The sequence below is a fragment of the Cavia porcellus genome, unplaced genomic scaffold, assembly GCF_034190915.1.
Source record: "Cavia porcellus strain 051 isolate PalLab524CR breed Dunkin Hartley unplaced genomic scaffold, mCavPor4.1 scaffold_6, whole genome shotgun sequence".
NCBI classification, from domain to species: domain Eukaryota; kingdom Metazoa; phylum Chordata; class Mammalia; order Rodentia; family Caviidae; genus Cavia; species Cavia porcellus.
Window position 1 is genome coordinate 103,529,112 of NW_026947489.1, and position 27,774 is coordinate 103,556,885.

The following is a 27,774-nucleotide window of genomic DNA, read 5'->3' on the forward strand; positions in this document are numbered from 1 at the left end:
AAGTGTGCTGCTGCCTACGGTGGTCAAAGAGGCCCAAAGAAATGCTACAGAGGGGGGATATCCCACGTCCCCAAACCGCAGAGTGCACAGGTCAACAAAAGTGAGGGCCAGGAGCAAGGAGAGCAGCAGGGGACTCCCAGTGGCCCTGGCATCAGATGACAGCCCTGAATTTTCATCTGCACACAATACAGAAGCCACACAGTTCATTTAGAAACCATATAAGTCATTGTCCAGACAGGTACACTTTTTTTTTTCTTAATTAACTTTAACGAGGCATGATTTATCTATGATAAAACGCATCCATTTTAAATATAGCACTAAGATGCTCACAAATGCATATGTAAGCCAGAGTGTAACCACTACCACGATCAAGACCGAACCCTCTCGGAAGTTCTCCTGTGACCTTTTACAGCCAGCCGTCTCTTCACCCCCAGAACCACTCCCTACTCATCTGCTCCCCATCACTACAAACTACTTTTTCCTGTTCTAGAATTTCAAATAAAAGGAATCACGCAGTGTGTACCTTTTTGTGTGTCTGGTTTCCTTCAATCCAGATAATGTTTTGAGACTCATCCATGTTTTGCCTGTCAATACCAGTTCTGGGCCAATTCTGTTTGGTTTTGAACAAAAGGCAGTGCTATGAATAGTGTCAGGTCAGAAGGCAAACATCAGAACTCCTGGGGACAAGTCAGGACAGCGGTTACTCCAGTGACAGCTCACAGGAACTGCTATAAAAATGTGTCTGAATTCTGCAGATCAGTGCTTCACTTTAATTTCAGTGCACTGGATCCAAAAATCTTTGATGGATGCTAAACCCTGTGAGTGTCACAAGAAATCCCAACAGTGCATTTGTCATGGGGGAATAAAAAGAAAAATCTGTGACAGTGTTTAAATACAATTCCAGTGACGACGTATTTTTGAGTGGTTGTAAAGTTGCTTGTAAAATTTTATCACCAATTTGTTGAAACAAAATTGCTTCTCCATGATACTTACCGAGAATTTGAAGAAACCATGGAAAGCCTTGATCAGAAAATTCATGTTGCCATTTCAAGAATGCAATTAGATATAAATAAATGAACAGTATCTGAAACAAGTTCACATTTAACAATAAAATACCTGAAATGATTTTATTTAGAGTGTGTACAAATTTAGTATCTACTAGTTTACTATGAATGAAATGTTGAGGATTTTTTTAAACTAGGCTCCATTTAGGGATCCCCAAGTGCCCACCAGATTGCCCTGGGCACCATACATGTTTTCTGTTTTTCTACTTTGCTGGTGAGGACAGGCCATATTGCCACGGTGGAAGAAACAGAGGGTACTGGCTGGGAAGACTGTTGTCTTACTAAAGAAGTCTCTTCTGCCCCCTAGTGATCATTTTTGTAGCTGACTCTTAAAGGCAAAAGGGTACAGGGGCACTTACATGTGTTTCGTAGGCAAAGCTATTGTTCCTCTTGCACAAGCATTGCAACTGCCTTGCGTGTGGGAGGGAACAGCATTCCCAAGGCAAGCTCTTGCTCCCTGGGGCCTGAGACTTTGAGCCATGGCTCCCCTTCCACGGTATCATGACCCTTCTCTGTCCTCATCTTCTCCAATGCACAGCATGAGCCAAGCGGTCACCCTCCCTAGCCAATGAGATCACCCTTTTCTTTATCTAAAAGCAACGAGCTGCTGAACCCCACTAGATGCAAGGATTATGGGAGGAGAGCGGGGAGTGTGGGTCTGGGAAGAAAACACTCCCTGTCCAGCAATTTGAAATCAACAAGTCGATAAACCTAGGTCCCAGGCATCCAGGGGGCTGGGGTCCCCTTGACACATCAGTAGAATAGGTCTAGCTCTCCCGTAAACATGTCTTACACCCCATGGCCTAGGCCACGATGGAGCCTTTTTTCCCCTCACAGCAGGAGGTGGCAAGTGGCCACCAAGAGAGAATGAAAATCATCATCCAACAGCAGGTGAAGAATGAGGTTTGAGGCATCAGTGCATAGTTACAGACAGGAAAATTACACCGAAATGGGAACATATGGAAGTTGAGATCGCGTATGCAGGCGAGAAACCTTTCTTAAGGGAAACTGGACTTGCATCTGAAATGAGAACCATGGGCCATTTTCAAGTAAGATCTTTTCATTCTATGCTGAGCACAAACTGAGAAAACTGCAGATGCTGTACAGCAACACCCTGATCTGCCACATTCGGACACCTCTGAAAGCCAGAGGCCGTGGGCTCCTACTCTAACCTTCTGTCTTCCAGGTAAACACCTGCAAGTCCATTTGGGGAAGTGCAGTCCATGTGAAGTTAGTCAGGAGTGGGAACTCACACTTCCAAGATGGACATTGGAGGGACACAGGATTTTTCTCCCAGCATGTTTCTAAGTGCTTCAAGAAGCACCCATCATCCTAGGGGTGCTTTCTGCATCCCAGACTTGGTTTTAGCATCTAACTAATCCCTTTTCCCCAAATTATGTGCACAGACTTACCTTGGGCTACAGAGGTTGACAGTAATCAGCCCAATCTCTCTCTAGTCACAGATACCTGAAGCACAAGGCAGGTACACTGGTGTCCAGGTGGAGAGATTCTGGTCATACTCCACTTAGAGCCAGAGAGAAGCTATCCTGGGCCCACCCTGCTGCTGCTGTCAGGAGCAGCAGGGCCCCATCAGATCCTGTACAAGACAGAAGTTATCAGCAGATGAGCCTCCGAGTCACTGTGAGCTCAGGAGGACTCGCTATCATTTGCTCTTTCTGAAGATGAAGTTTATCGTGGACTCTGTATCAGGGAATACTCTTCTGGTTACAGTTGAATGAACAATTTTTAACTGACTTAAGCAAAAGGAAGGGGCATAAACCAATAATTCCCAGAAATGGTCAGCTTCAAGAAGGCTGCAAAGCAGGTGTAAAGGTGACTTGTAGAGCCCAGTCCAGCTTGTCTGTGCTCTGCTCTCCTCCCTCTTGCCTCACCTCAGTGTCATGTCTAAGGAAGACTACTGGAAACTCTACTCTTTGCTTTCCCCAACATAGATCCAGTGGGAAAAAAACAGATCTTTTCCCCAAACCTCCTGCTCCCGTCTTGAAATTCATCACAAAGGACCACTGCTAAGCCATGTGCTCACCCCTGAGCCAATCACCAGTCTCAGTCATGGAGTAGGGCACATTCCCAACATACCCATGCTGTGTTCACCTATACACTCTGGCTAGTAAGGCAGGAGCAATGTCAGATTCCCATTTCTTAGTCAGCCCCAGCCACCCCTGGCCACTTCCAGTTTTCTCCTGCTGTCAGCTTCTAGAAAACTCTGTCCACCACCATTGCTTCTATTCCCTGGATGCTTACCCTGAGACCTGTCCACTGCTCCTCTCTAGCTCTGCTGGCCTTCCCTGCGTCTGAGTGCCCTCTCCTCCACCTCCAAGTTTAGCTTGAACTCAGGGACCCAGAGAGAGAGATTTTCTAAAGTTCTTCAATCTTTTAGCATCAGGCAGGCAGGATTCCCAGGGAATCTGGGAAGGACCAAACTTCTCTGTGTGCAGCTGCCTGGAGTGTGGCCCTGCCAGCCTGCTGGTTACAGGAGGTCAGCTGGAGCCCCAGGTGCAGTATGTGACAGACTAGGGTGGCAAATGGCAGGATCGGAGCCATTAAGGAGACCAAAACTGTCTTCCGGCTCTGTCCCAGGTGGCTGTGGCTGTGAAGAGCCATAAATGCTCAGCTGAGGACTGAGACCTCACCCAATAAAACATGGAGAATAGTCACAAGGCTGGTTGCATGGATGAACAAAGAAGCAAACTGAGCTCAGAGACGGACAGTGATTTCACACAGCAAGCAGGTGGCAGACACAGAGCTAAAGGCCAGGTCTTCTTCTTCTTCTTCTTCTTCTTCTTCTTCTTCTTCTTCTTCTTCTTCTTCTTCTTCTTCCTTCTTCTTCTTCTTCTTCTTCTTCTTCTTCTTCTTCTTCTTTTGTCCTGGGGATTGAACTTATGACCTCGAGCTTGGCAGGCAGGCTCTTACGCCACTGAGCCAAATCCCCAGCCCAGGCCAGTCTTCTTGTGTCCATCCTGAGCCCCCTGCATCAGCCCAGGGTGCATCTGTCTCAGCAGGTTTGCCTGGAGTCCTGGAGATTATCAGCCAAGGCTCCACTGCTCAGAGGAGCCAGAACTGCACTCCTGAGGTCCAAGCAAAAGCAGAGGCCTGGGGATTAGAAACCCAAACAATTAGACACAACTCGCAACTGGGAAATCTCAGGAAAGTTTCGGCTGGCACCTGAAATTGAGGCTGGGGAATTCAAGGGAGGCTGAATTTTCCAAAAGTGAAGTAAGAGGGGCACAGGCAGTTCAGCTATGATTTGCTCTGGGTGAGTCCAACCCTACTTAGAGGATGGCCCCTCCCTGACAAAGCCCAGAGCTCTGCACAAGGTATCCTCAGGGTTGAGAGTGTGGGTCCGCAAGGTAAGATGGGGGAGGAACAGGCTATCTCTGGCATCCAGAGACCTTGGCACAGCTCCTGAGGAGCCTGGCATTTTCCCCAGAGCACAGAGTTGGAAATTAAAGAGGGAAGGAACTGAGAACTAGGATGAGGGGAAATTGATTCTTTGGCTCCTGGTTTAGGGAATCCTGAAACCGAGGAGGTGTAAATCAAAATATCAGAGGTGAAAAAGACCCAGAATCTCCATAAAAGCAAAAGCTTTGCTGTGTAGTTCACTACTTTAACTCATTTCTGAAGTAAGCCTGGGCACATAATAAGTGCCCAATAAATAGCCGAGGGTTGAGGGGAGCAAATTTTTTTTTTAAACTTTAACAACTTTTCATCTACTGTCCCATCTTTGTATAATATGTCTGTGTGTGTCTAGTCAACATATTTACAGTGGTTCATTGAGAACTTACTGTCCTCAGGGAGGTTACCCATCGCCCTGAGAACCTTTCATCCGTAGCTTTCTTGACCTCAGCACGTTTAGTGGGTGCCAGATTTATTAGGAGACCAGAACATGTTGGACCTAAGAACAGGCCAGTGTCTATCACTGACAGATGTGAGCGGAAAAAATATTTTTCCAAACATTTTTCGGAATTGACCCTACTATTATTGTCCTACTTTATAACTATGGAAACTAAATTGTGGTGCTCACAGTTTGAGAATAGTAACACAAGCGTTTTGTATATGTCTGACATCCCAAGGATTCGTCTTGCCCAGGAGTGGCTCTTTTCTTCTCTCAGCCTGTTTTGCTATTTGCAATGTCGAGGTTTTCAAAGATGGTCCCTGGTGTCCTGTCTGGGAGGCAGGAGGCAGGGGGTCTGCACACCTGGGCCCCCAGGCTACACTGATCCTTCTTCAAGCTCATAAGGATTTGCCCCACCCCCACCCACATGGGGAGCAGGTCCCAGTATCAGTATAGCTGGGTGGGCAGCTGGGGACCTCTAGGTTCCTTGAACATCTGAAACTACCATCCAGTTTGCATCTTTCTGTCATCTTTTCCTAGAGCAGAGACTAGAAGAGCCAGAATGGACCTTTCAGTGGAGGTAGGAAGGCTGGAAAGAAAGGAAAAAGAAACAAATGAGAGAGGAAGATTTCAAATGACAGACAGGTATGTGGAAAAGTGCTCAGCATCACTCATCATCAAGGAAATGCAAATCAAAGCCACAATGAGGTATCACACAATGGAATGCAATTCAGTCTTTAAAAAGGGTATCATGCCAGGCATGGTGGCACAAGCCTGTAATCCCAGCACTCAGGAGGTTGTGGCTGGAGGATCATTGCAAGTCCGAGACCAGCCTGGGCTATGAAGTGAGCTCAAAACCAGCCTGCAAGGGCTGGGGATTTAGCTCAGTAGCATAAGCACCTGTCTTGCAAGCAGGCGGTCGTGAGTTCGATTCCCGGTACCAATAAAAAAAAAAAAAAAAAAAACCAGCCTGCACTGCATAGGGAGACTAAAAAATAAATAAAAAGGATATCGAACTACTTGAGACAGTATGAATGAATGTAAAGGAGGACCTTATCCTAAGTGAAATGAAACAGACACAGAAGGAAAATACTGTATGATCTCACTGACATATGGAACCATTTTTAAAAAACTAAACACATAGCAATGAGTGAGTGGTAGAGCATGGTTGGGGAAAGTAGATCAAAGGGTACAAAATTGAAGTTATATAGGATGACTAAACAGAGAGCCAAAGTACAGTGGTGAGGATACGGGAGCACTCTAGTACTGTATAATAGAAATTAGACAGAACAGAAGAGATAAGGTAAAAAGGAGACAAAGAGGTTGTAATTTTAAAAGTGTACTTTTAAGAAAATTCCCAACACAGCTACTGAAGGTTATAATGCCTTCTTTCACCTCTAGGTCTGTGTTGTTTTATTCTTTGCTAGCTTATCATTCCTGAATTTCTACGAGTTAAAGATACAGTAAGTTTGTAAGTAGGGACCATGTTTTCTTCTGCAGTATAAATTCACCAGTTCCACAGATCACCACCCCAAGAACACAGTGCTGTTAAATTTGCCTACATCTCTCACTGAGAGTGGTGCAATTAATTTTTCAAGAACCTACTCCAGGGGGTCTGGAAACCATGCCTTCCTGCAAGCCAGGCTCCTAGACAGGGATCGAGAAGAGTCTCAGAGAGCAAGTAAACCGCGCCTTCCTGTGAGGCAGCTGGTGTAGGGGCAGGGAGACCAGAAGAGCACGTCCCCACCACCACCAGCACCAGTGAGCGACTGGCTGATTCAGAGGACTCAGGATGCCTGTGCCGTTTCACTGACTGCAGGCTTGGGGCTGGAGGGTGGCTGTGTGCACTGCGGTTGCTGTGGGGGATTTCCTTCTGGATTGTTGTTTTTGATTTTGGGGTTTCTTTAAAAGAAAATAGAGCAAAATCAATCAAAACAAACCAGTGTAAGTGATACAAGACTTCAAAACAATATAAAATCAACAATAGTTACCATAATGCCTCTTGTTGTCTTCAAAATAGCTTCAGACATAGTAAAAATCAAACAGAACAGAACAAAATAGAACCAATAAAAACAAAACAATGAATGCAATAAAAGACTTCAAAACAAGACAATAGTGAATCCAAAATGGCTACCATACTATGTCTTGCTAACTTTGAAATAGCTGTTCATACCGTCGGATATAGCAAAATCAAACAAAACAAAAGAGAACAAATTCCAACCCAAACAAACAACAAAGGTAAAACAGGACTACAAAGCAAGACAATAGGGAGACAACAATGGCCACCACCCCTAGAAGGAGATCCACACTCCCAGATGCCACACTGCACACCGCCATCCCCTGAACCGATGAGCAGACCACTGGCCCCAGACCCCCAAGGTCAGTGAAACACCAAACACCACAAGCATCAACTTCATTTCACCTCAGTAACTGTCATCACAGCCTGTGTGTCTCTGGGTCACCCAGTGGCTTTTGCGGGGTGGAGGACTGGCTCTTCTTGTCTGCCAGCCCACACATCAGGAGGGGCTGGGGTCTGGCTGTCCCTCTAGCACTGGTTCGCCTGGGGACGGGGCTTGCTCCTTGATGAGTCCTTGTTCTCTCCCTGTGCAGTCCACAAATGACTCTGTCTTGTTTTTGAAATCCAATATTAAAAAAGAAAGAAAGAAAGAAATCCAATGTTTTGTTCTGTTTTATTATTTTGTTTTATTCCTGTATCTGGTGCCTGAGCAACCATTTTGAAGATAACTATATGGAGTATATTGTTAAATTCCTATCTTGTTGTTTTGAAAACCTATGTAGATATTGTTGGGGGGTTTTTGTTGTTGCTGTTGCTGTTGTCATTTTGTTTTTGTTGTTATGTTTTAGGTTTCTTTGCTTCTTGACTTTTCTGTTTTTCTCTTTAAAATTAAAAAAAAAAGCCTACTCCATGAGGGTACCACAAATTGACCTCCCCATCTCCTCTTGGGGGGACCTCCTTGGACCTTATCCATGACAAATTTGCTTAGAGAGTAGAGATTACCTACTAATTATTCCATAAAGAGAGAAATTGAAAAGAGGGAGGGAGGAAAGAAGGCAAGAAGGAAAGTAAAGAAGAGAGAGGTTTTTTTTTTCTCAGTACCAGGGATCAAACTCATGACTGCCTGCTTGCAAGGCAGATGCTTATAACGCTGAGCCCCAGCCCCAAGAGATTTTTAAAAGAGGAGAAAGGGGACCAATGATATAACTCAGTGGCACAGTACCTGTCTGCCTGCCTAGCAGGCACAAGGTCCTGAGTTCGATTCCTGGTACCCCAATAAACAAATAGAGGAGCAAGAGACTTGATGGCATATGCCTATAATCCCAGCACCCAGAGATTGAGGTAGGAGGATCACTCTAAATTCAAGGCCAGCCTGGGGGCTACATAGTGAGAACTTGTCAAAAAGCAAAAAGAAGAAGAAGCAGGAAGGGAGGACGGGCAGAAACTGCTGAGATGACAGATATACTCATTTGCTGTTTGTAGTAATCACTCCACCACATACATCAAAACACCATGTTGTGTATCTTAAACATATACAAGAGAAGCAGCACAGGAAAGGTAAGAGGACAAGAGACATCTAGCCTTTCCTCCCCACCCCCAAAACTACCAGCCTTGAAAGGGCTACATTTCACACCCCTGAACGGAGCACCCCATCAAACATTTAGTTATCTAACCTCCACAGGGGACCCACAGATAAGGGAGAAGCAAGCCTATCCCCAAGGAGCCACCCCAGTAGGGAGTGGGGGATGGGAGAGGGCGCCCCGCCCACCTTGACCATCTTTCGTCTAGACTGAGAAGTGTGGGGAGGCAAACACAGTGCTATGAGGACAAGAGAAGGAGGTGAGTGTCTGCCTGGGTGGCCAGGGAAGGGCACGCTGCACTGCTGTGACTCCAGGTGTGTACAGGAGGGACAGCTGTGCCAGCCCTCTGGTGAGCTCAGCCTCCAGCCCCACCTCTGCCTCTGCAGTGCCTGCTACTGCTCCGCCTCCCCTTGAGTCCCCTATGACCTTCAGGCTCTGGAAGGTACCCAGTGACAGCCGTGCACCCCCAGGCCTCCTGATTTTCAGTCCCTTGGAATTGACTCAGGGCCTCAGGGATGCGGGATGAAGGCCAGACTAGAGGAGAGGCAAAAGAGGGTAGAAGGAAGAGCTCCCATGCCCCTTGTGGCCCCTCCTGCAGGGCCTCCTGCATATCAGTGTGACATGCATGTCCCCAAGATCCCTCAGCAGCTCCTCCCAGCTCTCAGGCACCGCAGCTACAGGACTGCCCACTGGTGAGTGTCACTGCAGGTTGGGCCCAGGGATGGCTCATTCCGTGTGCCAGGGCGTGATACCCAGTTGTTCACTCAAACACACCGGTCTACATGTTGTTGGGGAGATTTCTTCTGTTGGGTTGGTTGGTTGACTGGTTATGGTTTTTGGTTTTTAGCATTTTGCAGTCCTGGGGATCAAACCCAGGCCTTCACTCATACTAGGCAAGTGTTTTACCATTGGGCTGTACCCCCATCTTGACGATATTTTTCTAAACATGATTAACATTGGAATCAATCGACTTCAAATAAAGCAGATGACTCTTCATAATGTGATAGGCCTCATCTTGTCAACTGAAGGTTTTAAGAGCAAAAACTGAAACTGAGCATGGTGGTACAAGTTTGTAATCCCAGTACTCAGGAAGCTGAGACAGGAGGACCCCAAATTCAAGACTAACTTGAACTACATAGGAAGATCATATCTACCAAAAAAGATATTAAAAGAAAGAAAGACAAAAGAAGAAAAAGGAAGAAAAAAAGAAAAATAAAAATTCAGACTGATATTTCATTGAGTACAAAGAAATTGACCTCAAAATTATAGTACAGAAATACTCGGCTTTCCAGCACAAATTTCAGACTTGGTCAATCCCCACAATCACATAAGCCACTTTTCTAATTATTTTTTGGTGGGGTTTTTTTGTCTTGGTACCGGGAATTGAACCTATGACCTTGCACTTACCAGGCAGGCATTGTGCCATTGAACTATATCTCTAGCCCCCATTTCCCTAATTAAAAAAAAAAGACTGTCTGTCTTTATGTCTCTTAATAGATAGATAGATAGATAGATAGATAGATAGATAGATAGATAATGGATGGATGGGTAGATGGAAGGCAGGGAGACAGATAGTGGTTCTATTTCTCTGATGTAATATGCTGACTGATATACCCCTTCCTCACCTTCATCCACAGAGGGCACAGCTAGGCTTCCACCCAGGGGAAACAAGGCAGGAGGGGTCACTTCTGCAGTTCCCAGAGCACTGGACTCTCTTCTCAGACACGGAGGCCTAGGGCACAAGCTCAAACATCCCACTCTGATTCTTCCAGGAACATCCTGGCTCATGGCCCAACCCTGAGGGGTCCCTGCCCTGTTGAAACAATATTATTAGAAAATGGGTTTAATTTAGAGAAAATGTTGATAAGTGTGACAAACATTCATTCTGAAGATTACATATCATTGCTAAGAAGTCACCAAAAACCTCTACTCATCGGATTTAGAAACTCGGTTGCTCACTCCACAAATATTTATTGAATGCCTGCATGAGCCAGACATTCTTCCAGGCGCTGGGAATGCACAGCAAGCAGTCCTTTCCACGCAGGAAAGAGGTCATAGACAGATGGACGCGCTTGTTTCAAGGTGAAAAACAAAATGAAGAAAACCTCAGTGCGGCAAGGGGAAGGGGAGCACATGGCCCCTTGGCAGTGCTGTGGAATTGACCAGGATGTGCACAGAAGGCCTCTGTTGCTTTGGCATCTGAAAGGCCTGGTGAAGGAGCAGGAGCCAGCGGGGCAGCCCTGTGCCATAAAAGGTCCCCACTGGGGGGCACAGTGACAGCAGAGGCCCTGAGGCAAAGGACTCTGCCGAACTGGAGGAGCAGCCCCAGGCCAATGTGGCCAGAATGGAATAAAGATGGGCAAGAATAGTGGAAGTAGAGGGAGGTCAAGCACAGAGTTTTATATCCGTGATAAGAACTTGGGGTTTTACCCTGCTGAAGATTGGAAGTCACTGGAGGCGTCCAAATTCCCCAAGACTCTGAGGCTGGAGATAGAAATCGGTGGTAGAAGTGTGTAAGGTCCTACAACCAATACCCAGCAACAAATACACCACAAACACACACACACATGCACACGCATTCACATACACATATGACAAGAGAGGGAGAAAAGAGAACAAGGTGGTTTTCACTGCCCAGTGCTTACATGCCATGCTTTGTTCAGAGATGCTGGACTGACCCTGCCTTGCCCCTCAACAGCATTGTCTCGTTCTCCTCCAAGAGGAGCTGATTTTAACTTCAAGGTGAAGCATCTGAGAAGGAGAAGAGAGCAGTGGACAGAGGGAGACCATCATAGGCCACACTTTGACTAGAATCCTGCAAGCTGACCTGCATGCTTTCAACCTTGCTCCCACCAATCTTTTTTCATTGCAATCTTAGCAACTGGGTTGAACACAGTCTTCTAGCAAGCGTGCCCAGGGTCTGCTGCTTCCCTTCCCCAGCAGGGTCTGCTGCTCCCCTTCCCCGAGCTGCCAGGTGTGTTGACCTCCACCCTGCCCCAAATGCTTAAATCTTGTGGCTCTGTAGAGGCTCTCCGAGTCCGTGCACGTGAGGTTCATGGGGGTCTTGCTTGCTTCACTCCACCTCTGCCACCACATTCCGCGCTGTCATCCTCTGCTCACCACGCACTCCATCAGGTCAGTAGGAGAAGGTGCAAGCAAGCAAAGAGAAACACAAAGACAGACAAGGAGCGAGACAGAGAGAAACACAGCACAGACGTCAGGAGTACAGCCAGGGCAGAAGGACAGGGGCCCTTTGTCCTGAAGAAGTAGCCCAGAGCCCAGCATGGCAGTGCATGCTGGCAATCCCAGAACTCTGAGGAAGGAGTATCACAAGTTCAAGCCCAGTCTGGGCAGTTTAGCAGCTTAGGGAGACCCTATATCAAAACAAAAACTGAAAAAAGAGCTGGGAATGTAGCTCAGTGTAAAAGCCCTGGGCTCAGTCTCCAATACCACAGGAAAATGAGGAGGAAGAGGAAGAGAAGAAGGAAGAGGAGGAGGAAGAGCTCAGGAATCTCTGTGTATAGTGAGCAGAGAGACAAGAAGCTAATCAGAAAGAAGTTTGCTTCCCCAAATATGTCCTCTAAAGCCAAGAATGATTACAGCAGGAACCTTGGAAGGGGGGGTGTTTTCCGCTGTGGTTGAGTCACAGTTTTCTGTCCCAGCAGCTCAGTGCTAGCAAGAGTTCAGAGCTTTCTGCAAGAAATATTCCTGCTGGAAGCCAGAGAGGCACGCTGTGTTCTCCTGCCCCACAGAAATGACGTCTCCCTCCTTTTCCAATTTTCACTTGCTTCCTGGAGCATCAGATAGGACCCGTGCCCCTCCCGTTGCAGCACACAGCTCTGCCCGGGTTCTCCAGAGCAAAGAGCTGTCCAGTGACTCAGCGACCACCTGCATCCACTTCCCGGCTGCCTGGCCTGTGACATGCCCAAGGCCCCGCCTCTACACCACAGAGCAAGATGTGCCCTCTCTGCCTCTGCTGCAGCCAAAACCAAAAGCATTTTTCCATGATTTCTCACTTTTTCAGCGCGCTTACATAAAGAGTAGCTGTTTCCAGGACAAAGCAAGAAATAATCAATGGAATTTAGAACAATACTCTGAAAGGACTGTCCCTGTGGAAAAAAGAAATTTCTTTGCCTCAACTGAGCCTCTAAATGCACGCAGTCCTGACCTGCATAGTCTCTCCTGTTAGAAGGAAGTCCTGGGATCCAAATCCAAGCTCTTCACTGAAGCCCCGTGAAAGATTCAGCTCCAGTGCAAAGTTCCCAGGGACTTGATAAGGGACCATGAGCTGACAGAGCCCAACCCTCTTCTGAGTAGCAGTCTCAACTACCCAGTGTCTGCTTGTTATACTCGATGGCTCGTGGAGATCTCAGATTTATCATACCCAACATGAGCTCCAAAAGTCCTCCTGAAACTCCCAAGCTTCACCATTTGCCATCTCCATTGCAGATGGAGACGCTGCTGTTCACCCACATCCTCAAGCCTGAAGCACGGGACTCAGCTGAGAAGGCTTCTTGCCCACCTGCCATCTTCCTACTGGACATCCAAAATAGGTCTGCAGTACCATCACCTTGAACCACGCCACCATCACCTCTCAGCTGGCTGCAACAGTTCTGGGTTGCTTCCCTTGCTTGCCGGTGGGCCCTTCCATCTACTTTCCCCCTGGCAGCTAGGTCAGTTTCTGAAATCAGATGATCTCTATTTGTGCCTTAGCCCCTCCCTTCCTTCACAGCTCCCTCACTGGGGTCAAAAAGCTGTTCAGTAGTTCTCCTGCGTGCCTCTCTGGTCTCACTTCACATCACTTTCTCACTATAATTCAGCCACACTGAGCTTCTCTCTGTTTCAAAACCACATTTTCTTTCCTATCTCAGGACCTTAAGATTTTGTTGTTCCTCTACCGCATCCTTCAGATCTCAGCACAAACATCATTTCTTCTATAAACATATGCCTGATGCCCTTTCAAGGTAGGTCCTCTCCTAGTTTCTCCATATGTTTTATTTCTCATGTAGCATTTAGTCAGTCAACACATTTGTAACAATTAATTACATATTTCCGTGTTGATTGCCATTCTCCCCACTATATGTCTGTCTTTACTGTAAGAATAATCTTAGCCTGGAGGTAGGCACATCAGTTGCTCTTGGGAGGCAGTCAGGTTCTTTGAGAAACCACTTCTCACACTGTATTCCCACTGTCCAGCACAATACCTGCCAGAGAATTGGATGGATGGCTGGATGGTGGATGACAGATGGATGAATTTCAATCTTTGTTAAAAAGCAGTAGAAAAAATATTTGAGGAATTAGAACTGATTAGAACATACATTATACCTACTGGACTGTTTAGACCCAAATTCAAAAACAAAGACTGTACTAGTCAGCTTCCTCATTACTGGAACAAATTACTTGACATCCACAATTTAAAGGAGGAAATGGGGCCAGGGGCCTAGCTCAGTGATATAAGTGCCTGCTTAGCAAACACGAGGTCATGAGTTTGATCCCCAGTACCAACAACAACAAAAAGGAAATGGTTTATCTGGTTCACAGTTTTGGAAGATTCAGTTCATGGTTAGATGGCTCCAAAACAAGAACATCATGGCAAAGGGGCATAGTGTAACAAAGCTGCTCAGTTCATGACAGCCAGGAAGCAGAGCAAGGGAAGAACACCAAAGAAGAAGAGATGAGAGACTAGATATCAACCTAAGTCACACTGCATGCCCACACAGACACAGCCAAAAGTGTCCTTTACTAATCCACTCAGATTAGCCATCATAACCACCACAACCCAACCCTTATCACATACTCCATAAGTCATACTTAATTCCCAAATAAACACAAGTTAATAATTGTGTCTAACCATGATACAACTATCCTAATTCAAGTGAAGCACAATAATCCGTCCCCCAAAGTCTTAACCATTCTGTTATTGCTAAAAAGTTTTCTTTGAAACTCAAAGCAAATTTTTAGCTGTGAACCCCTAAAACAATAAAAAACAAATTACATAATTCCAAGATGAAAGGGCAAAGGGTAAACATTCTCATCCCAAAAGGGAAGAATAGTATATAGGATAGGATTGAACTGGAAAGAGAATAAAAACCCAGGAGGGCAATCATCAGGCCCTGTAGCTCCATGTCATGGTTTATGTCTGTGTCCCCCAGGCCTCATAAGTTTGATTGTGCGTTTGTTATTCATTCATTGTCTAGTGCTTGGATTGATGGTGTCAGTGCTCCACCCTTAAAGGGGTGGAGCCAGGATGTGATGTAATGGCAGAAAGAAGATGTGTCTTGCTCTTTGCTGGTTCCGGCTTGCTGTTTGCAACAGCCATGAACTGCGGCCCAGCCATGCCTGCCTGCCTTGGAGCCAACTGAGTGTGGACTGAAACCTCCAAAAACTGTAAGAAATAAACCTTTCCTTTCCCCAGGTTGGGCTTCAGAACCTTTATTTTGTCTCAGCAACAAAGTAAAAAGTAACCAAGACACTCCATATCTGCCATCCAGGCATACTACAGCAAGATGCACATTCCAACAGACTTGGGCAGCCTAACATGCACAGACTTGCTTATTGCAGCCCACGCAGCCTCTCATTTGGTCTGGGCTCCACTCAGCTTGCAGTTTTCTTCAATGAAAGTGCCACATTTATGATATCTCTGAGGTCTCCATTTCATCTTCTCAGTACTACATCTTCCAGTACTGCCCTCTTAGGCTTTCTTGCCTGGCTTTCAGGCCTTCCTTTAAAATCTTGGTGGAAGCCTCCATGACCCCACAACGCTTGCACTTTACATGCTTAAAAAAAGTATGGACAACTCCAAGGTCTTCCACTAACTGGAGCAGTAGGTAGGCCCTTGTGGATCATGGCTGTTGTAGCCTGTGGGTGTCTGGATGACTGAGATTAGTAGAATGAGTCCCAGGAAAGCAATTCCCTAGGCAACCTATCTTAAGCAAGGATCCCAGGAATTCTCTTCTCAAGTAAAAGATCTACATTTTTGCAGCCTTGGGCCTGCAGTATGTGGAGTCTTGCTGATTTCTGACATACACTCAAAGCATCTTTATTGTTTTCTTTGTACAAAATACTTGGTTTCTGTTTAATGGCACTAATCTCTTTAGTTACTACACATCCTTTCACCCAAAATTTATATCTGATCCCATTCGGGTCAAATTTTTAGTTTTAGAGCCTTCTTTTCTGCTTTTTGTCCCCAATCCTCACTATAAACCTGCCCAAAAGTAGGTATCAGTGCCCATGCCACAGGCTGAATTTTGAGCTATCTTGAAATGTCCTCCATCATATCAATTAGTTCGCCACCATTAATCTCAGTTTCCCACAAAGCTTCAGGACATGGGCAAAATATAAATATTTTCACTGTAATGTAATAGTTGATCTCTAGTCTAGTTATCATGAAGTCTTTGTTCTCAAGGAAAACATTAGGGTAGCCTTTCTTTGAGTGTGTTGAGGACACACCTACCTGCATCATGAGAGAATTAAAACCAAATAAATTAGAAAAACACAAAAAACACAAAACTTAAAGGTCCTGGTGAACATTTTCTCTTTCTCACTGGGATCAGAGCTGTTTGGACTCAGGTTAATTCCATGTTAATGAAGCAAGATTAACTACAGTGCTCTGGTATATATATATATATATATATATATATATATATATATATATGTGAAAGACTTGATTTGCACTGTGAACATCCTTTATTAGTACATGAGGACACATATTACCTAGGAGACAGGTTAATGCCTGTGGCCTCCCTCTGTGGCCCTTGAAACCCACAGAAGGGAGATCAAGAAAAAGAGGTTAAGCCCCCTGGGCATGGATAAGTAGGACAGACAGCTTAGTTCATGCCTATGAGTTTGAAGAAGTATCTACAGCCAAGGAAAGGCGCAAGAGAAAATAGAGAAAACTTTCTCACTAAGCCTGACCCATGAATTCCAACCCAGCTACAGAATGAGCCAATGAACTGTTCGGAAAGTGCCTGTGGTTAGCACCAGTGTGAAAGACAGTCAGGCCAGCAGGCAGTAATGATGGTAAACTCTCTGGCCCGGCTTGGGAATCCTTGTCACTAGCATCAGGAAGAAAAAAAATCTCTCTTCCTTGATCACCGCTGACTTTGTGTGGCTCTGACTTTCCTTAGTTTACGGTGGGAGTCAGGAGAGAGGACATCCTCCTGCTACACCGACCTTTCCCTCACTGTCTGAAGAAGCAGCCTCCGAGTAAAGAAGAATGGAGCAAGGGCAGGCACATCCCTCTCCCGGGATCATGCACCCCATGGGAGGTCACTCTGCCTGCTCAGAACCTATGATATATGTCTTCTGACAGCTCCCCCCAAGGGCCACAGCTAGCCACACCACTGGCATTTGGTTCCCAGTTTCTTCCAAGACCAGCCAACACAGTTCTCTTTCATCAACACTGCTCCCAGGGGAAGTCATAGGCACAAGCTGTTTCACAACCTCTGGCTTCATATCAGGACCAGAGGAACAGGGTGTAGTGGACAGAGCACTGGACTGGAAGCCAGGAGTCTTAACATAACAAAGTGGCCTCCCTGCACTAGCCTCCTCACAAAAGTAGAATCAGGACAAAAAGAAGCTGTGATTTACGTTTTGATATTGAATACTTTCCATGAATGAGAAAGAACCCCAGGTATGGGACCCCAGAGAGTGATTCTCCTTGGCCACATTTGCATATGTGACTCTGACCATCTCCTCTCCACCACCACCATTGTCACTTTTACCAGAAATGAGCCTGTCATCACCAGAGTCAGTTAATACCTTTGCCCAAGGAACTTTGGCTGGAGGAAGAAAGGCAAGAAAGAAAAAACCTCATGTGAATCGAGGTCTGTGGGACAATCTTGTTTTCTACCATGCTATTCGAGAGCAGAGAAGTGCATTCTGCATAAGGGAGGTAATGAAGCCAGGATGCAAGACTGGGAGGCAGGAGAGGCACACGGAGCCTGGGGACTTCTAGTTCCGCTTCAAGGTGATGAGTGCTGACCAGTTGTCATGGTCCTGAGCATTGTTCAGTGCAGGCCTTGCTTGTCCATGAAGGCTCAGCTCAGGTCCACATCTGTATCTCACCCTGTCCCATGCCCCAGCCCAGTACTCAGGACATGGTAGGTACTCCATCAACTGGCATCGGGTTCAGAGAAGAAAACCCAAGGGCACCAATCCCTCTGAAGCGTGTTCCTCTGAGCTGCCCTGCAGCTCCTCCCCGTGTGAGGTTGTCCACATTGAATCCATGACCTGCCCGAGCCCTTCCGGCTCTACAGTCCATGACCTCGCATGAGGCCAGGACTCAACCCCCGATGCAGCCAGCCCACAACTTCCCAGGTTTTATTTTTATTAACCCAACTGGAAAATTGGACTTCATTCAGGATTGTACTGAAAACCAGATGCTGGAGCTGGGCTCTGGTTTCCTAGATAAACACATTGCAATAATATGCATCTACCCGTGAAATGCTCTCTGTAGCGGCACGTGGCAGTTCTCCAGAAGAAAGAAAAACAGTGTCAACGCTACATTTGAGGCTTCTCACTCCCTTTCCTGGCCAAAGGGTGATGAAAATAGCCAAATTTTTTTCTGGCTTCTTTTTTTTTTTTTTGGCCCCACTGCCGGTCAACTCCCTCTCTGCAGACTCCTGTCACCCTCTCCCTAGCTCTGGCCAGGAATTTAACAGCTTGGAGAAAGACCTCAAGTTTTTCCCAGCTCCCCAGTCTGGATCAAGGCCCTTCCCCTGCACTCTCCCCATACCCCTCTCCATCCCTAACCTAACATGAGCAGACTGCAGAGCACTGCGGTTGTTGGAGAAGAGCATGGAAGCTCACAAAGTGAGAAGCAGCACCTTGTAGCGTGGTGCCCAGCGAGGGCCCTGGCACAGGACAGTGAACAGAGCTGCCAGTGTGGCTAAGTGAATCAATAAAATGAATCATACTAGCCACAGTGGGGCAGGGCCAGGAGGACTGCATGTGTGGAGGAAACAGGGCTTCAAGAATGTTGGTGAGGTCCCCTCCAGCGCTAGCCACAGACCCTGTACATGGTGTGACATCAGGAACCACCAGCATATTTCCCTGCCCCCAAAGCCCACCACCTGGGAAAGGAGCTGTGGCAGCAGGATGAGGTTTTCTTTCCCATTCATCCACTTCTCTCTTACACACAACCCCAGCACCCGTGTGAAGTCGCCTCTCTAGTGGTCAGAAGTGACAAGAGGTCACATAAAATCTCCAGGCTATGGAGAACAAGTAGTATTAGCAAGAGAATGACTTGTTTCATGGCTGGTTCTCTCCAACTCTTCTAAAAAGACGTCTAAGACTTGAAGACTTCAAGACAGGACGCTATCATAGAGAATGGAATGAGGATCCCCAAGAGGCCAAGGAGGACAACAGAGAAACAGGGTATCATGAGGGAGGCAAAGGGAACTTCCAGCTGCCCAGCCAAAGCTACTATGGGGTGATAAACGATTCAGTGCTGGAAATATGAGCATGTGGATTTGTAGAGCCAGCGTGGGAACAATTACAACCCTAGCTGCTGTTGTCAGGGACATTTGTCCAACTCACAGTGCACAGAACTGTGATGCTGCTCCCACCAGGCCAAAGGCAGTCTCTGTGTTCTGAGGACAGTCACAGTGGATGCCTCTTCCCAGCCCTTGGAGCTAAAGGACGATCCAGTCCGAGATGACCTGGTTAGGGAGGAGATCTCCTTCAGGGAGGAAAGGAAGCACAAAACAGATTGTTCAGGAATCTGCTGACTAAAAACAATTACCAAAAAGGTCTGAGGACAGTAAAATGTAATCTACTGACATAGAAGTTAAATTGGTCACTGTTTTTGTGTGGAGAGGAATTGTTTTAAAAGATTGAGGAAACTTAAGCATTTTAATTTAAATTTAAGAGAGAAAATTAACCCCGTTGTGGTAGCAGCTCTGAAGATCTTTTTATTTTTATGTACAAATGACACAATTTTAGTGTATTTCAGATGTCTGCATGACTTCTCCCTCAGGAATGAAAAGAAGTTCCCAAGAACAGAATTTCCTTTTGTTCTAAATAAAGGACAGTTCCTCAGAATAGATCCACCTGAGAGCCCTGAGCTGTGCAGGCAGGGCTCTGAAGAACAAACACTAAGCTGAAAAAGGGGATCTGAGACAGGCACCAGTGCCCCCTCAGCCACTTACATTTCCCAGCTGTGGCTCATCTGTGCGTATCCTGTACCCAGATTTTAAAGGTAGCTTCACTTGTTTTATGGGTTTATAGTTGATACATATATTTCATATTTTGATGTTTTGCAAATCTCTCCCCTCACTCTGCCTTTTGCCTTCTCTTCTTCTTTCCCCTTTGCCTCCTCAATCTAGGGCTAAAACTCTGTTTATTGTCAAGAACATGTCTGCCAACACTGAGAAACAGCCTGAGACAAAGCCTAAGGGAAGGGGACAGAGACAAGGGTGGAGGTGGGGACGGAGGTAAGGGTGCAGGCAAACCCAGAGGTACTCAGAGAGGAAGGAGCAGAGATTCAGACAAAAGGGAAACAATCTGTCTCTCATTGCCAAGTAACACTGACAAGTCGTTCACACAAGCCCTCATGAACTTAGACAGTGAAGTCCTATGGTATATGCCAGGAATGGTGGCATACACCATAATGCCAGCACTCCAGAAGGCAGAGGCAGGAGGATGGCAAGTTCCAGCCAGCTGCTATAACTTAGCAAGCTAAAGAGACCCTGTCTCAAGTGCATAAATAAATGAAGGACTGGGGTAGTTTAGTGCAAAGGCCCAGAGTTTCGTCCCCTGCACCACATAAGACATGAAAGAGGGAAAGAGAGGTTGAGAGAGAGGGAGAGGGAGGGGGAAAGAGAGATAACGAAACAGAGAGAGAGGAAAAAAGGAGGAAGAGAAGGAAAGAGTAGGAGAGGAGGGAAGGAGAGAGGAAGAGGAAAAAGAAAGGAAGGGAAGGGAAGGGAAGAAAAGAGAAGAGACAAGAGGAAAGGAGAAAGAGGGAAAGGCGCAGACAGGGCCTGGAGATAGAGGAGAGATAGAGAAAAATATGAAAACCATAGCTAGAGATAGAGACTCAGAGTTTTGTGTGTGTGTGACATAACACAATTATGGTGTCGTAACTTGCATAAAGGTTTTTAAAGTTATGTAGTCAAACCTACCAGCCTTCTCCTTAGAGTTACTTCTAAACATTAGTGTGCTGCTTAGAAAGGTCCTCCCCACCGCAAAATCGAAAAAACACTTTTCTGGGCAGTAGCGTCCATCGTATGTGACACTTCCCACGGTGTCAGTTACTTGTGGTGAACTCCATTACCAAAATATCAGTAGAAAATTCTAAAAGTAAACAACTCATATGTCTTTCTTCAACTTTTACTATAGCACGTTTCGATTATTATAACAATACTTGAGTATTGTTGTTCTCTTACTGTGCCTAATTTATAATCTGTTTTATAGAAATGCATATACGGAGGGGCTGGGGGTTTAGCACAGCGGCATAAGCGCCTGCCTTGCAAGCAGGCAGTCGTGAGATCAATCCCTGGTACCGGTAAAAAACGAAAAAGAAAAAAAAAAAATGCATATACGGGAAAAAACAGTTTATATGAGGTTAAGTATGATTCACCATTTCAGGCACCCACAGAATGAAATGTATGCCCTGTGGGTAGGGGAACAACTAAATTTCCAAAACTTTTAATTTGTTCTTTGAAATCACTTTCAGAATCCACATGAAAATTTATATTGTGTATGTATGGAAAAGGAATTTCAACTTAATTCTTTCCCTGATAGATATCACATAGCATATTATATAATTCACTTTTATTCCCTTCCCCATAGGTTCACATTGAAAAATCAGACCCATCACATACTAAGTCTCCACGTACAAATGAACCTGTTTCTGGACTCTGCTCTATTTGTCTATTCCTGTGCCAATCCCGCAATATTTTAATTACAGAGCTTCATAGTATATTTTGGTCTCTAATAGGGCAAATTCTTCACCATTTTTTTTTTAAAATGGTCTTGGCTAGGCTTGTACATTTTTCTATTCCAGAGGAACTCAAGAATCAGCAATCATAAAAAAATTGAGAACACATCAAATATCTTGTTTTCAAAAGTTCCTCCTCTTCCAGTTATTGCTTCCCTCTCCTCCCTAGCCCTGTTTCCTTTAAGCACATGTGATGAAAATAATCATCACATGATTCTAAATAGTAAGCTATTAAAGCTTCCATATTAGAAATTAAAAACTAGGGACCTATAAAAATATTCCTGAGGTCAGGAATAGAACCACAATCAAATACACTACATTTAACAACCTATTTCTCCTACAGAAAAGGAGAGGATATTGCCTACAGGCAGCAAATGTCCAGTCCACAAACTGTTCTGTGTCTCATTGCCAATTAACACCTGACAAGTAGTTCACACAAGCCCTCATGAACTTAGACAGTGAAGCCCTGATCTGCGAGACAAAGCCACTTAAGTTGACAATATTAAATTTCCCAGCCTACCAGGCTGAGAACCAGGCTCTGACCAAGGAGACGTCTCAAGGGAAAGGCTGCTTCATAACGCACCTAATGGAAGGCAACCAGCCTCACCTACCAGAGCTGATACCTTTCAGGCCTAGGTGGCAGTGTTCCACTTCAATTAAGGGAAGTGATAGATGGCTTCACACGCTTTCAAAACTTTCTGCTTACTGTTAGTGGAGAACCTCTGTGCATGCCAAATACTTTTGTCCCCAGGATGTTTGCAATGCCAGGACTTAACATTTTGTCTTAGATTTCTCTCTTCTACATTAGTCATTCTAGACTGCTAGTTATGGGCATGATGATCACAATTCTGGACTTTCTGGGACAGTCCAGATTTCAAATATTCTGAACTTTAGCCTTAAATAATTAAAATATATTTGGAATTCTAAGATTTCAATGTCCAACTAACCTCTCCCATATTGCGTTAACACTGGGAAATAGCCCAAAATAATTTTGTAAGATGATGTGTCCTTGATGTTGGTTTGATTTTAAAAATTCTGTTACAACAGATTCCTAAGCTATGACACAAACATCATGGAACTGTTTCTAACTCAATCACCCCGGCTTTTATACTTGGCCAAAGGAACCCTTTATGTAGGCTAACAATACTTCTTTTCATCATCATGTATCTTAAAGAATATCACCTCTTGAATTGAAGCGCCTTACATCAAAATGAAGAGGGAAGGAGAGAGGCAGAGAGAGGGAGAGAAGGAGGGAGGAAGAGAGAAAGAGAATTCACAGAACACCAGTGGCCCAGTGGCCCCACTGAGATGGGAAGATTCCAGTGGATTTTGTGGAGCTGTCCACCAGGGAGGTGCTGACAATTTCCTGGAGTTGGACAGGGACTTACTTGCCCTCAAGAGTAGTCAAAGTGTCCCTTCTACACCCCTCCCACCATGTCATCTTCAGAAAAATATAAAATACGATGACAGTTTAGGTAAACAGGCCACGTTCCCAGCTAGAGTACTGAATATAAGAATTAGCTTGTAGAGCCTTTTGAATCTTTTCCCCCTTCACTCAAAAACAGACATCCAATCTTCCCACTCCTATGCACAGGTTCTCAACAGCCTGTGAAATAGATATGGAGATAGAGATAGAGATAGAGATAGAGATAGAGATAGAGATAGAGATAGAGAGAGATAGAGATAGAGATAGAGATAGAGATAGAGATAGAGATATGGATAGAGATGCCTCCAGAGACTCTTGTTATCTCTGAAGGTGCTGATTCAAGCGGACTTAACAGGAAAGCATGATTAGCTGCTGAAAAGAGAAAGATTTTGGACCAATCTCTTTCCTATGCCCTGGATTCCCCTTCTGCTACTTTTTCCATATTAAAACTTAGGATATGGTTTGGAGAACAAGACTGATGGTTTTTGGAAGGACAATTGATTAGCTTTGATGCATGTGGCAGGCTGGCAGATTCTGAACAAATCATCCTTTCTCTCGAGACTTGATTTCGTATGCAAGATGAGAAATGCCAGGGACTGAGTGTTCTTTCCCTGTCTCTGTCCTCTAGCCATCTTTTGTCTACCCCTCAGTCATATGCCACCTGCAGACCATCAGCAGTCTGCCGCTCAAGTTCTCCAGCACTAACCCTGAGGTAAGTTTGAGAGCAGGGACTTGGAACAGAATCGTTGTGAGTATTAGAGAATTGGAGGAACCTGAAAGCCCTGGTCCTGACGGCCATGGGGTAAGAGCAAGAAAACCTCTAACTTTAAGATATTTTATTTTTACACGACTGGTAAATACTTACTCTAAAGAACTCAAACAATATTTAAGAACACAAAGAAATTCCTTTAATCTTCAAAACACCATAGCCCAAAGAAACCACAGATGACACAAAAGAATATCGTGCAGATATCTTTATTTGCATAAATAGCAGGATAGGTAGGTAAGTAACTAAGAAGAGAGAGTAGATGAGTGGATGAATGGCTTATAAAAGGATCATAATTCAGATAATATTTTATACAAGGTATGAAATTTAATTTTCCTTGAATGTAATAGAAATCAAAAATACTAAGGTAAAATCTAGTGGAATTGCTTAACGTTGCTTATTCTCCACAAGAGATATTTCTCAAAAATACCTCTAAGTTTAAGAAAATATATTATGGAAAGTATTAAGAGACGAGAGTGCTTTTCATTTTAACATGATTCAATTTGAGGTACTATTAATTGGCGATTGCTGCCAGGAAAGATACGGAAATCAGCATTTGTACACTCCCTCCCGTTTCCCAAATGTTGAGTAACACTGTTTTTTCCTATTTTTGTCTCTTAATGTGAGTCATTGTCAGTGCATGTGATCAGGATTAAATGGTGCGTATAATGGAGAAATGTGATGACATCAATGTCTATTATAAACAAGAGAACATCAATAAAAGAAAAATACTTGGTTTTCATTATAAAATACAAAAATTCAACTGCTTATGTAGATCACTAACCTTGTATGCCTAGTTATCATGAATCACAAGGATAACTATGTATGACTATCTTTAAATATCAGACTTTTTAAAATAATAAAATTAAATGAGTGGACAAACTAAATTATCTCTAATGCTTTTTCAGTATTATGACTTTTGAAATTTGGTTTTCCTAGAATCCACATCCCAGATCAGGAGAGATTTGTCCCATCTCATAGCAGAACCAGACTTGATAATAATAACAACGTTTTCTAACATAACCGAGTACTTAGTGCCTTAGAGGTACACGGTTAAGTACTTTTCATAACTGACTCATTTACTCTCCCAGAACCCCACTGAGGGATGTACTAGATTCATAATTTTTAAAGCAAGGGAAACAGGAAGAGCAGTCAAGTAGAGCTCAAGTTCCATATGCACATAAGTAGCGTCTGAGCTCTGTTTCTCTATCTCAATAACTTGCTAACCACGTGACCTTGGAGTAATACCTCATCCCTCTGGGCCACAGCGTCTTCTACAAACAAAAGACTAATAAGGACTTCCTTGCTGACACCCAGGGCTTCACTGAGGATCAAGTAAGCAGTGCCTGGAAAAGAGCTTTGTAAGGCAGCATGATTATCTTCTTCCCTGCAGAACTCACCATGGCACACAGCCGGTGGCCTTCGTCAGACTCAGGCAGGAATTGGCCCCTGCTGATGAGAAAAACATTACCACGAGACCACAAAAACAAAACATCCTCTGGCCAGAAGACAGTTAGATGGAGTGAGCGGAAGTTCCGATGGCCATGAACAAACACATTACGGAGTTCAAGTTCAGCATGAACTTTATCCACAATTCACAGAGCTCAGAGAGTCCACTGTCAAACTGCTATTTACAGAAGTCACTGAATTGAAGGATCACCAAGAGGGCCACTGGCAGTTGTCTCCACACCTTGTGGGCCAGCTTTCTTCTCTCAGGCCTTGACTGCTTGTCTTCCTATTCCCACCCCCAGTAGACACTTGACTGGGCTGAGCTACCAGTCTACCTCTTTTGGGGTGGTTCCTGAAAGGTGGGGGCCAAAGAGATGCTCCTTTAAAGCTCAGACAGCATGAAGGAAAGGGCCCAAACCCAACATGCAGAGCACTGGGGCCCTTGGGAAGCCAAAAAGCTGACTTCTGGTCCTGACTCAAACCATGACCTTGGGCAAGTCCCTTGTCCTCTCAGGGGTTTTGTTTTCCCATCTATAATACAAGGGCTTCCTGGATGCTCTCTGGAGGCCTCTCTCACTCTGCTTCATGCTGGTATTTTGGGGAGAGGTGCAGTGTGGGTGTGACTAACTGTGATTTATCTGAAACATTTCCAGAGAAAGGAATCTAGCAAGAATCTGGAGATCACAGACAAAGACAAACTGCAGTTTAAGAACCCTTGGCCAAAAGTGCAAAGTCACAAAGCCACAATAATGGATTTTCAGGGCAAAAAGAAGTCGGGGCTCCAAGGCACATGGAGAAATGGACAGAACAAGACTCTACAGCAGCTCCTAAATCAGCAACCCACAATGTCTGCCTTCCTGATTTCAATATTAGATTTTTAAAACAATAAAATTAAATGAATGAACAAACTAGACTATCTCTAAAGTTTTTGCAGTATTATGACTTGTGAAATTTGTTTTTCTAGAGATTTCTATCATAAATCAGGGGAAAAGACTGTTCACCCTAAATCAAGGGGTAAAGGGAATGAGGCAGGGCTGTTTGCACTCCCCATGAAATACCATAGGGGCTTCTTTTAAATTCTGGGGTTGGGTGACGTGGTCAAAGCATGGGGTCCTCCCTGGCCTGGGATTAGGCAAGTGGTCCAGAGAGAAAAGACACTTTGGAAAGGAATAAAGACTGTAATAAAATTCTGAAAAATAAGATGCTTCTCAGGCTTCACCCTCACAAGGTCACACCCCAGCCTTCAAGGCCTTCTAGCTTTCAGAAGAAGCCAAGATGCTCAGACTGCTTCCTAGATATTTTACTTACCTTGTCACCTGCAAGGTCCTTCTCTAAGAACCGGGGAGCCTGCACCTCAGATCCACCAGGAGGATGCTGGATCTTCCCACGAGAGCGCCAGATCCTGGGCTGATCCTGCCTGCTGGCTCTCTGTGCTTGGCTGTAGGTCTAAAGTGGAGCCCAGACAGACAGGAACAGGGCACAGTTTTTCTGGGACTTCTACATAGCCCAGGAATGCTAACTGTAAAGCTGGCTGGTCCAGTCCCTCATGTCTCCTGAAGAGCCCTTGTGACCCATGATTCTGTAAAGGTGCCAAGATTATCTGAAACACCTGAACCCAGCCTGTGCTAAGCCATAGAGTGTTATTTACTTATATATATGTATATATTTAATTGTCATGGCCAGAATAGAATTGGCTATTGGTTATTTCTGGGATGGCCTTTTTGCTCTTCCTGGCCTGACTATGCATCTGCTCACCCATTTCTGTTTCTCGATGATCCAAATCCCACTCAGACTACACTGAATCTCATTAGACTGAGCACTTCCCTTTTTTTTGGTACTGGGAATGAACCCAGGGCCTTGCTCTTGCCTGGCAGGAACTGTGCTACTGAGCTACATTCCCAGCTCAGCACTTCCTTCTTACAGATCCCATTTATTACCTTATGATGACTCTACCCCTTTCCTTTTGGTCTCTACATTTGATTGTAGTAAAAAAAAAAAAACCATAACATAATATTTACAATTGTAACCATGTTTAAGTGTACAGTCTGCTAGTGCTATGTTCACACTGTTCTCCATCTCTCCTTTTACAATTGCCTAAAAGTCTTGAAGTGACAGAATCCTTTTCTATGTTTAGAGTGATTCTGGGAAGTTGATTCCTCTTTGCTCCTGCACAGATCTGTGCAGAGCTGCAGTGCAAAAGATTCATACTTGACCTCAAAAGCACTCTGCTAATGGTTATGATAAATTATCTGCACAGTTGCTGACTCTGTGGTTAAAAGGAGGTCAGTGCCCTGCAGCCAAGAGCCTCAGGCCAGACAGTGAGTGGCATGGGCTCCCTTCCAAGGCACTATCTCAGAAACCGCCAGATATAATGTACACATGCACACAACACAGCAGTTGTTGGGTCCTGTGTGTCAGATGGGGGCACCAGAGGACTGTATCCAAGACTTCAGGGTGGCGAGTGCCTGCCTGTGTGGCCCTTGCTCTGACCTTTGGAGAAGGAACTTGGGAGAAGCAAGTTATGCAATGTCTAGTTCCTCATCAGTAAGACAAAAATATACTGTATCCACCTGGTAGATTATTTCAAAGCTTGAAGTTTACTTGTGCGAACTACTTACTTTGCCACCAGATATACAGTGAGTGCTTTTTTAAAGTTTAATTTCTCTTGTTTACATT

At 44.9% G+C, this 27,774-nt stretch overlaps 1 long non-coding RNA gene across 1 annotated transcript; it reads left to right on the plus strand.

Annotated features, from left to right (window-relative positions):
- Positions 1–8,663: 8,663 nt before the first annotated feature.
- On the plus strand, positions 8,664–26,006 carry LOC134476296 (uncharacterized). The gene is made up of 6 exons (XR_010047872.1): positions 8,664–8,773; positions 12,964–13,187; positions 13,386–13,478; positions 14,712–14,901; positions 23,512–23,595; positions 25,752–26,006. It is a non-coding gene; the product is annotated as an uncharacterized LOC134476296 (long non-coding RNA).
- Positions 26,007–27,774: the final 1,768 nt, after the last annotated feature.